We start from the raw sequence: 12,770 nt of genomic DNA on the forward strand, positions 1-12,770 counted from the left end.
TAGGTTGATCGGATATCATCTTACTTGATCTACATTTTACCAGAATATGTCGGGCTTGAGAGTCGGTTACAGTCAAGGAAGGATTAACACCCTTGAACTGCTCTTTCAGTACCATTTAATTTATCGGTTATCTTAATTGCGAAAATTAAAATTAAAATTTAAAAATTCGATCATAATTATTTACTTTTGATCAATTAAAATTATCCTAAAAATCATAAATAAAGTTAAAAATAGCAAAAAAATAGAGCCTCAAAGCCTAATAAATAATATTAAAATAGTATTAACAAAAACTAGCAGGACCTAATAAATAAATATGAACAAATCAGAGCCTCAACAAATAATTTAAAATAAATTCAGGGACCCAAATTATAATAAAATCTAATTATGTTCACTAAAATGCAAGAAAACATAAGATAGTAGCTAAATAAAAATAAACAATGATCCAAATAAAAAAACTAATAGTGACTAAACTAAAACAAAACTGAATAATAAAGGTTTTCATAGGTACAATTTTTTTTCTTAATACAAATATTTTAACAACTGTGATTAGAGTACTTGTTTGATTATATTTGTTATGTATTATAACGTCTGGTGTAGCTATATTATGATTGTTAGATTTTCATATAATGAATCTAGATATCTTTGGGACTAGATTCATCAACAGTCCACACCTTCAATCAACTTAATTACATGGTTATTTCTAATTGATATACTTATTACATGATAATAGTTTTGTTAATTGTACAACATAATCACGGGTTTCCAAATAAACACTTTTTGACCAAACAACCTAGGGACCTAGTGCCAAATTTACCCAAAAATTAAAAAACAAACAACCCCCACCCTTGTCATTTCCAGTATTCCCACGAACTAAAAAAATCAAAATGCATTTTCCCTTTCCTTTCACTCACGCGGCAGCCTGCTCAAAGGACCAAGGGTCAAACGTCGGTTTGGTGGCCAACACCCCCCCAATCGGAGCCTCTATTCTCCGATAAACCCATCGACAACAAGCTAAGTTTTGATCCCTCTTTTTTTTTTGTTTTAGAAACTATAAAAATTGTATGAAAATAAAGAACGAAATTGAAAGCTAGATTACTTTCAAAAATTAGTATATAAACAAAACGTAAAAACCAACTAAGATACCTTGAAATATTTGCTTTCGGTTTTGGATTTGGATTAATAAAAAAAATTCTATGTATTTTTATTGCTAATTTTCCACCCCCTTTACATGGTTTTCGATTGGTTTATACCCATTATAGAGAGAAAAAAAACATAACGATAGTGGAGCACTATTATCATGGACGGTGTTGGTGGCCGACAAGTATGGGTGGTGGAAGCATGATGGAGTGACATGGGTGGAGTTAGTGATGTACAACATGGTACTTTTGTTGGTGGTAGATGAGGACAACATTTGGTGTTTACAATAATATAAGAGAAGTCAGGGTGTAACCGCCCACAGGTATATTTGTTGCTCTGAATAAGAAAAATGAACACAAAAATTAAAGTTGACGCAGAAAATTTCAGAGGAAAACAAGAGGATTTAGTTATCGTTTTCACGTTGTATGAATCAAAAGAAGTATGGGAAACATCAGAAGATCAGAAAGTCAGCATCTCTTCCGATTCCGACCAAACAACTCCACTAATATCTTCCTTTGATCGAAACGAGCCCAACAACAACCACCGACGGATGTATGTTGAACGCAGGGTAGGCAAATGCCCACTGTAACCTGTATTTCTTTATGTTACTTGTTCATTTTATTAAAGATATCCACCATAAAATTTTATTTGTGGCCACTATAAAATCCAATTTTTTTATGTTAATTGTTCATTTTATTAAAAGTACTCACCCCCAAAATTTTATTAATACCAACCTTATACAAAAAAATTTGTTATTAATACATTTGTGTCCACCTTAAAAAAACATTTATCTATCCGCCACTGACAACAACCCATCATCATTGTAAACACCAAATTTTGTCCTCATCTACCACCAACAAAAGCACCATGATGCACAACACTAACTCCACCCATGGCGCTCTACCATGCTGCCACCACCCATACTTGTCGGCCACCAACGACGCCCATATAATACTACTCCACTATCGTTTTATTTTTTTATATGTAATGGGTATATAACCCAACCGAAAACCATGTAAAGGGGTGGAAATTAGTAATAAAAATACAATGTTTTTTTTCAGCAATCCAAATCCAAAATCGAAAGCAAATATTTCAAGGTATCTTAGTTAGTTTTTCGTTTTGTTTATAGACTAATTTCTGGGAATATAGCTAAAAAGTAATCTAGCTTTCAATTTCGTTCTTTATTTTCATGCATTTTTTACGGTTTCTAAAACAAAAATAAAAAAATAAAAAAAGAGGGATCAAAACTTAGCTTGTTGCCCGTGGGTTCGTCGGGGAATAGAGGCGCCAGTCAGGGTGTGTATTGGCCACCAAACCGGTGGTCGGCGTTTGGCCCTTGGTCCTTCGCACAGGCCGCCGCGTAAGTGAAAGGAAAGGGAAAATGCATTTTGATTTTTTTGGTTTGTGAGGCTACTGGAAATGATAAGGGCGGGGTTGTTTGTTTTTAAGTGTTTGGGTAAATTTGGCATTAGCTCCCTAGGTTGTTTGTCAAAAAGTGTTTATTTGGAAATCCGTGATTATGTTGTACAATTAACGAAACTATTATCTTGTAATAAGTATATCAATTAGAAATAATCATGTAATTATGTTGATTGAAGGCGTGAACTATTGATGAATCTAGTCCCAAAAACGTCTAGATTCAATATATGAAAATCTAACAATCATAATATAGCTACACCCGACATTATATTACACAACAAATATAATCAAACAAGTACTCTAACCACAGTTGTTAAAATATTTGTATTAAGAATAAAATTGTACCTATAAAAACCTTTATTATTCAGTTTTGTTTTATTTTAGTTTAGTCACTATTAGTTTTTTTAATTTAGTCATTGTTATTTTAATTTTTACATTTGGATCATTGTTTATTTTTATTTAGCTACCATATTATGTTTTCTTGCATTTTAGTCAACATAATTAGATTTTATTATAATTTGTGTTTTTGTTTTTGTTTTAAATTGTTTGTTGAGGCTCTGATTTGTTCATATTTATTTATTAGGTCATTTTAGTCTCTGTAAATACTATTTTAATTCTTTAAATTTTTGTTTGTGCTATTTTGGTACTTTAAATTTCTGTTTTTTTCTATTTAATCCCTTAAGTTTCTATTTTTCTCTTGTAGCTCATTCCTAGAATTAATTTGATCCATGAATTCTAATTCTTTCCAATTTAATTTTTTTTTAATTTTAATTTTCTTTTATTTCTTTTTTATTTTTATCTTAATATTAACTACTAGTTTTCGTTTGTTTTATTTTTTAAACTTTATTTATGATTTTTTAGGATAATTTTAATTGATCAAAAGGTAAATAATTATGATCGAAATTTTAAATTTTAATTTTAATTTTTGTAATTAAGACAACCGATAAATTAAATGGTGCCGAAAAGGCAATTCAAGGGTGCTAATCTTTCCTTGACTATAACCGACTCCAGGGCAATTCAAGGGTGATAAATTAAATGGTATCGAAAGGGCAATTCAAGGGCAGCCCAAAGGGGAACCAACAAGGAGAACTAGGGTACCTTCTTTAGAACCTAAACCGAGAGACTACATGGAATTAGAGCCTACCCCAAAACTTCGTTTCAAAACCTAAGACATTTTTACCTTAACCATGCAGTTTTTTTTTTTACTTTCATTATTATTATTCTTATCTTACTAACCTTTTTTATGTTTGTCTTTTTAGCATTTACATCATAAAAAGAGGTTATTGATCCATAAAAAGGTGTTAGTTACACACAAATAATCTGTATTAATGGACAAAGGGGTTGTAATGCAAGAGATAAAAAACGCCGAGGTACAACTATGGTTCGAAAAGACTTAGAAAGAAAAGGGAGACAGTCTTCAGGGATGCTATGTGTCAGAATTGGTTAGCTACGCCTCTGTCAGCCTAAAGTAGAACGATGTCCAAGAACTACGGAGCATTTGAGACAGTTGGAAGGGTGACCAGAAACAGAAGTTCAGCTAGCAGTATGGTGATATCGCACTCCTGCTCTATGTCAAGGTAGGTGAGCCCTTAATCAGAGCCTTGATTCAATTCTGGAATCCAAGATAAAACTACTTCACCTTTAACCAGGAGGAAATGGTGCCCACTATTGAAGAGTATACTACAATGCTACACTACGAAAGCATCAGATTGGAGCGAGCCTATATCAAGCATATCAAAGGTCAGTCCTTCAAAAATGGGTTAGCAAAAGTTGCGGGAGTAGAGAAATGTGTAATTGACTGGACTCAACGCAGAGGTACCAGGGAAGAAATTCCTTGGTCTGACATCAAGCAACTGATGAAGAATCACCCTGATGAATGGAAAGCTATAAATCTTTTTGCACTGGGTCTTTACGGTTTGATTATTTTCTCGAAGATTTTGGGGTGCATCGATGCATCTGTGGTGGAACTGCTTGAACAACTCCCGAGGTGAGTAAATCCAACATCGACAATCTTAGCTGAGACCTTCTGCTCTCTTAACCATTGCAGAAAAAATGGCGGAGGAAGGTTCATTGGGTGTGCTAAGCTTCTACAAGTTTGGATTCAAAGCCATTTCTAGAAAACTAACGGGATTGCCTACCGTCGATTCAGTGCCACTTATTCACCTTTAGGTGAATTATCACTCTGAAATGGCATGAAGGCGCCTCAAAGGAAAAATGGATAAAATTCTTCACACATCTTCAGATCCGGGACATTGCCTGGAGAGCTCCTGATGAGACCGTCGAGTTTTGTACGAAAAACTGAAATCGGGAGTAAGAGATGCGAATACTTACAACGGGTTCCTTGAAAAACAACAAGGACAACAGTGAATACTGGTGGTGTAGATCTGTTCGAATCGTAAGCCTCCACGAAATCACGTCTCGACCTCTACTCAGTTCACTCGATTAAGAGCAATTTTGTTTTCCACCAAAACCATTTTGAGAGAAAATGATTGAAGGTTTTTATGTGTTCTCTGAAACGGCTGATAGACCTAACACACCATTTTATAGACAAGTTTCCCTAATCATATTAGGGTTTTTATTATTTCAAATTAATTAAATCTATATTTAATTAATTAGAATTTAATAATCCTTTTATATCCAAGTTACCCTAATCATATTATATAGGAAGGACAAATCCTATCTTAATCATACACACCCACTACATATATTGAGATATATTAAATAAAAATCTTTATAGAGCAACCAATTACGGAGCTTGTTTAGCTGCATCAAAACATACAACAATATATGTTGGGATAGTTTTGATCTCAAGTATGAGGATCATACATATAATCATCACCATGAGCAATGTTATGACTGTCACATAATAATCCAAGACATATAGTCATGGTGGGTCAATCCAATACATTGTTCTCTAACAATATAATCATGTATCAATTCTGACATCTCTATGTCAATGACAACTCGTTGTCATCAATCAATAACATCTTAGTCTTAAGCAATCAATAACAATATAAGTTTGATTCGAGTCATTTGTTTTTTTATCTCTTAGTATTTATGTTATAAATGGTGTTTTCTTGATCCAAAATATAGAGACCATTAACCAATTGTGTCAAACCATAAAAACGCTATCGAGATAAAAAGAACAACAATTATTCTTAATAATATTCTAAAAACCAATCTTGTCTAAACAAGAAATAGAAATAATGTTCTTAGTCAAACTAGGCACATAATAACAATCCTCTAAATTTAAATCAAGTCCACTAGGCAATGTCCCTATAGCTAATGCAACAACTCTTACTCTATTTCCCACTCGTAGGTCCACGTCTCTTTTAACCAGATTCCTTATCTTTTGTAGTCCCTGTACAGAAGTACAAATATGAGAACCACAATCGGTATCTAATACCCAATAAGTATATGTTAACAAATTAACATCAATAACATAAATACTTGAAACAAACGTTCCATTTGCCATCTTCAAGGTAAACAGGGCAGTTTCTCTTCCAGTGTCCAGTCTTATCGCAAAAGAAACATTTTCCTTTTTTGCTAATTCCCCCTTTGGGTTTCAATGCATTTTTCCCTTTTGGTTTGAACTTACCATTGCCCTTAGACTTTGTCACTACCTTTTTCTTCCCCTTTCCTTTGTCCTTGTGGACCATCAAAATGGGCGTAAGTCCAACCTTTTTCATGTTACTTTCAGCAGTTCGTAACATGTCAAGTAACTGTGGCAAAGTCTTGTTAATTTCATTCATGTTGAAATTAAGGACAAATTGGCTAAAGCTATCTGACAACGATTGCAGGATAATATCGGTAGCCAATTCATCTTTGAGAGGAAATCCCTACTTTTCCAACGTTTGGATGTAGCCCATCATCTTAATGACATGTGCTCCTACAGGAGTTCCCTCTGCCATTTTGCATTGAAATAGAGCTTTAGAGGTCTCATATCTCTCTTGACGTGCTTGCCCTTCATATATTTCTTTGAGATTTTGAATCATCTCATATACAATCATGTCCTCATGTTGCTTCTGAAGCTCAGGAGTCATGGTGGCAAGCATTAGACATCCAACATCTAACATATCATCCATATGTTTCTTGAATTTGTCTTTGTCAAGTTTTGAAGCATTAGCTACCGATTCATCAAGAACAGGTTCCTCAATGACATATTCATTATTTTCTTGTTTGAGAACAATTCTCAAATTACGAAACCAGTCAAGGAAGTTTATGTCATTAAGTTTATCCTTCTCAAGGAGTGATCGTAGTGATAAAGTATTGTTCGCCATTAAATCTACAACAATGGAAATATTAAAGTAAGTAAATTTACTGAATTAAAATTTATAAATAGGAGTTTATTTACAAATTACTCTCACTATTTTATTCAAAATTAAAAACCCTCTTTGTTTTAATTTCAGAAAAATTCAACGAAAATTTTTCTAGTGTGTGAGGATCCATAATACATCAATTTCCTAAATCAGCTTTGGCTTTTCTTTTAGGATAGTGATTATTTAGGTAAGTAACACTTGACTAGTTATATCTCATGTAACTCCTCATTTTGGTGAACTTTTGTTTAAGTCATCTCATGACTTATCCAAATATTTAACCTCTAGGTTTCTAATCCTATAATAATAACCTAGCTAAGTTATTACCAATATTTCATCCGGTGAATTATCACTTACTTTAATATTTCCATTGTTGTAGATTTAATGGAAAACGACACTTTATCACTGTGATCACTCCTTGAGAAGGATAAACTTAATGGCATAAACTTCCTTGACTGGTTTCATAATTTGAGAATTGTTCTCAAACAGGAAAGGAAGGAATATGTCATTGAGGAACTTATTCCTGATGAACCGGTAGCTAATGCTTCAAAAGTTGACAAAGACAAATTCAAGAAACATATGGATGATATGTTAGATGTTGGATTTCTAATGCTTGCCACCATGACTCCTGAGCTTCAGAAGCAACATAAGGATATGGTTGCATATGAGATGATTCAAAATCTCAAAGAAATATATGAAGGGCAAACACGTCAAAAGAGATATGAGACCTTTAAAGCTCTATTTCAATGCAAAATGGTAGAGGGAACTCCTGTAGGAGCTCATGTCATTAAGATGATGGGCTACATCCAAACGTTGGAAAAACTGGGATTTCCTCTCAAAGATGAATTGGCTACCGATGTTATCCTGCAATCATTGCCAGATAGCTTCAGCCAATTTGACCTTAATTTCAACATGAATGAAAATAACAAGACTTTGCCATAGTTACTTGGCATGTTACGAACTGCTGAAAGTAACATGAAAAAGATTGAACCTAAGCCCATTCTGATGGTCCACAAGGACAAAGGAAAAGGAAAGAAAAAGGTAGTGGCAAAGTCTAAGGGCAATGGTAAGACCAAACCAAAAGGGAAAAATACATTGAAACCCAAAGGGGGAGTTAGCAAAGAAGGAAAATGTTTACATTGTGATAAGACCGGACACTGAAAGAGAAACTGCCTTGTTTACCTTGAAGAGGTCAAGAAGGCAAAAGCAAACGGATTGTTTGTTTCAGGTATTTATGTTATTGATGTTAATTTGTCAACATCTATTTTTTGGGTATTAGATACCAGTTGTGGTTCTCATATTTGTACTTCTGTACAGGGACTGCAAATGAGAATGAATCTGGTTAAATGAGACGTGGACCTACGAGTAGGAAATGGAGCAAGAGTTGATGCATTAGCTATAGGGACATATGTTTTATCTTTGCCTAGTGGACTTGATTTAAATTTAGAGGATTGTTATTATGTGCCTAGTTTGACTAAGAACATTATTTCTATTTCTTGTTTGGACAAGATTGGTTTTAAGATTATTATTAAGAATAATTGTTGTTCTTTTTAACTCGATAGTGTTTTTATGGTTCAACACAATTGGTTAACGATCTTTATATTTTGGATCAAGAAAACACCATTTATAACATAAATACTAAGAGATCAAAAACAAATTACTCGAATCAAACTTATCTTTGGCATTGTCGTTTATGCCATACAAGTGAGAAACACATATCAAAACTCCATAAAGATTAATTCTTAGATTCATTTGCTTGCGAACAATATGATGTATGTGAATCTTGCTTGTTGGGAAAAATGACTAAAGCTCATTTTAATAGTAAGCGAGCAAGTGATTTATTGGGGTTAATTGAAATTAAATATTTGAGATTATTAAAACATATATTTAATTAACTCTAGATATATTTTAGTATCATACAACAAATTGTACATCTTTGCTCGTTTCAATCCTAGGGTGTGACCTTGTAGGTTCTTGTAACGTTGGCAATAATTATTAGAACAATTCTAATATTACATACAATGAGTAACATCTAGCAATATATCATTGTCACCTAAGTTACAAGAAAATATGATTCGACATATCATCTTGGTGATCAACTCTTTTATGTATTACATCTTTATGTCCTTTATATCTAGAATAGGCACAAGTCTTGGAATAGTCACACTTGTATAGCCCATCTATTGTTTCTTGGTATCTAGAGTAGATTTTAATTAACGATTAGTTTATGATATCTCATATCAACTTATTCGAGCATGACCATATGTTTCTAGTCTTACTCAATCAAGTGGTATGTGATATATTTCCTATTATGTAGGAATGACAAATCTCATCTTAATCATACACACCCACGACATATATTGAGATATATTCAATAACAGTCTTTATAGAGCAACCAGTTATGGAGCTTGTTTAGCTGCATCAAAACATACAACAATATATGTTAGGATAATATTAATCTCAAGTCTGAGGATCATAAATATAATCATCACCATGAGCAATGTTATAACTGTCACATAATAATCCAAGACATATGCTCATGGTGGGTCAATCCAATACATTGTTCTCTAACAATATAATCATTTATCAATTATGACATCTCTATGTCAATGACAACTCGTTGTCATCAATCAATAACATGTTCGCTAAAGAGGTCAAGAAGGCAAAAGCAAACAGAACGTTTGTTTCAGGTATTTATGTTATTGATGTTAATTTGTCAACATCTACTTCTTAGGTATTAGATACCGGTTGTGGTTCTCATATTTGTACTTCTGTACAGGGACTACAAAAGAGAAGGAATTTGGCAATAAAAGGATGTGTTAGGTATGGCAGCCGTTTCAGAAAACACACACAAAAACCTTCAGTCATTTTCTCTCTAAACGATTTTGGAGGAAAACAAAATTGCTCTCAATCGGGTGAACTGAGTAGAGGCTGAGACGTGATTTCATGGAAGCTTACGATTCGAACCGATCTACACCACCAGCATTCACTGCTATCCTTGTTGTTTTTCAAGGAACCCGCTGTAAGCATCTCTTCTTCCCGATTTCAATTTTCGTACTTGGATCGCTGATGGACCGTCGAGTTTTGTTTTCATTGTGCCATGGGGTACGTCAACGTACCCAATAGTGGCATCAAATAAATGAACCTGAAGTTCAGCATGTTTTACAAGTTGTTGAGGAGCATTCAACAGATTTAGAAACACAATCACTTGTAGATCCACAAGAGAACATCGTGCACCTGAGAGATTTGGATTTCTCGTTACGACACATGGAGATGTTCTTCTTATGGATCAAGATGAGCCCAGGACTTATCAAAAGACAGTGTCTAGCCCAAACTCTGAGAAATGGCTTGAAGCCATGAGATCTGAGATGGATTCCATGTCAGTAAACCAAGTATGGACTTTGGTTGAACCACCTGCAGGGGTCAAACCTATAGGGTGTAAATGGGTTTTCAAGAAGAAAACCGACAGTTGATAATGTACAAACATACAAGGGGCGATTAGTCGCTAAAGGTTTTCGACAAGTTCATGGTGTAGACTATGACGAAACATTCTCCCTTGTAGCTATGTTTATGTCTATCCGGATCCTGCTCGCAATAGCTGCATTCCATGATTATGAAATCTAGCAAATGGACTTTAAAAATGCCTTCCTTAATGGAAAATTTGAAGAGGATGTGTATGACACAAACAGAAGGTTTTGTCTTTCCAGGAAATATTGGAAAGGTTTGTAAGCAACAAAGGTCTATTTATGGACCAAAGCAAGCTTCTCGAAGCTGAAATCTTCGTTTCAGTGATGCAATCAAAGAGTTTGATTTTATCAGAAATGAAGATAAGCATTGTGTTTACAAGAAGACTAGTGGGAGCATTGTTTCTTTTCTTAATCTTGTATGTAGACGACATACTCATCAAAGGAAATGATATTCCTACTTTACAGTCTGTTAAGACTTGGTTAAGTAGTTTTTCAATGAAAGATTTGGGTGAGGCAGCGTATATCTTAGGAGTTAAGATCTATAGAGATAGATCAAGACGACTTCTAGGTCTAAGTCAAAGTACATATATAGACAAAGTGAAAGGATTTTTTTTCTATGAGACATGGCATTTCTCTTTCAAAAGAAATGTGTCCTTCAACTCCACAAGAAAGAGAACAGATGAATAAGATTTCATATGCTTCGGTTATTGGTTCTATAATGTATGCCATGATATGTACTCGACCAGATGTATCGTATGCTTTAAGCACGACGAGTCGGTATCAAGCGAACCCTGGTGAAAATCATTGGGTTGCGGTTAAAAATATCCTTAAGTACTTAAGAAGAACTAAGGATAAATTTCTTGTCTATGGAGGGGAGTAAGAGCTTTGTATAAAAGGTTATATTGAGGCCAGCTTCCAAACTGACAATGATGACTCACGATCGCAATCGGGTTTTCTGTTTTGACTTAATGGAGGTGCTGTGAGATGGAAAAGTTTGAAGCAAGACACAGTAGCTGATTCTACAACAGAGGCTGAAGACATTGCAACCAGTGAAGCAGCAAAAGATGTTGTTTGGATCAAGAAGTTTATAATGGAATTAGGGGTTGTTCCTAGCATATCAGATGTTGTAGAACTCCGTTTTGACAATAGTGAAGCCATCGCACAAGCAAAGGAACCCAGATCTCATCGACAGTCTCACCAGCGATCCAAGTACAAAAAACTGAAATCGGGAGGAAAAGGTGCAAATACTTACCGCAGGTTCCTTGAAAAATAGTAAGGACAACAATGAATACTGGCAGTGTAGATTGGTTCGAATCGTAAGCCTCCACGAAATCACATCTCGACCTCTACTCAGTTCACCTGATTGAGAGCAATTTTGTTTTCCCTAAACTCGTTTTGAGAGAAAATGGCTGAAGGTTTTTTTGTGTGTTCTCTGAAACGACTACTAGACCTAACACACCATTTTATAGCCAAGATGCCCTAATCATAATAGGATTTTTATTATTTCAAATTAATTAAATTTATATTTAATTAATTGAAATTTAATAATCTTTTTATATCTGGGTTACCCTAATCATATTAGGGATTTTATTATTTCAAGTTAATTAAATCTATATTTAATTAATTGAAATTAAAGATTCAGGATTATTAAAACATGTACTTAATTAACTCTAGATATATTTTAGTATCGTACAATAAATTGTACATCTTTGCTCGTTTCAATCATAGGGTGTGACCCTGTAGGTTCTTGTAACGTTAACAGTAATTATTAGAACAATTCTAATATTACATACAATAAGTGACATCTAGCAATATATCATTGTGACCTAAATTACAAGAAAATATGATTCGACATATCATCTTGGTGATTAACTCTTTTATGTATTACATCCTTATGTCCTTTATATCTAGAATAAGCACAAGTCTTGGAATAGTCACACTTGTATAGCCCATCTATTGTTTCTTGATATCTATAGTAGATTTTAATTAGCGAATAGTTTGTGATATCTCATATCAACTTATTCGAGCATGGCCATGCATTTCTAGTCTTACTCAATCAAGTGGCTTGTGATATATTTCCTATTATGTAAGAAGGACAAATCTTATCTTAATCATACACACCCACTACATATATTAAGATATATTCAATAACAGTCTTTATAGAGCAACCAGTTATGGAGCTTGTTTAGCTACATCAAAACATACAACAATATATGTTGGGATAGTATTGATCTCAAGTCTGAGGATCATACATATAGTCATCACCATGAGCAATGTTATGACTGTCACATAATAATCCAAGGCATATGCTCATGGTAGATCAATCCAATACATTGTTCTCTAACAATATAATCATGTATCAATTCTGACATCTCTATGTCAATGACAACTCATTGTCATCAATCAATAACATCTTAGTCTTAAGCGTATT

Source organism: Hibiscus syriacus, unplaced genomic scaffold (genome assembly GCF_006381635.1).
Source record: "Hibiscus syriacus cultivar Baekdansim isolate YM2019G1 unplaced genomic scaffold, ASM638163v2 tig00112159_pilon, whole genome shotgun sequence".
Lineage (NCBI taxonomy): Eukaryota > Viridiplantae > Streptophyta > Magnoliopsida > Malvales > Malvaceae > Hibiscus > Hibiscus syriacus.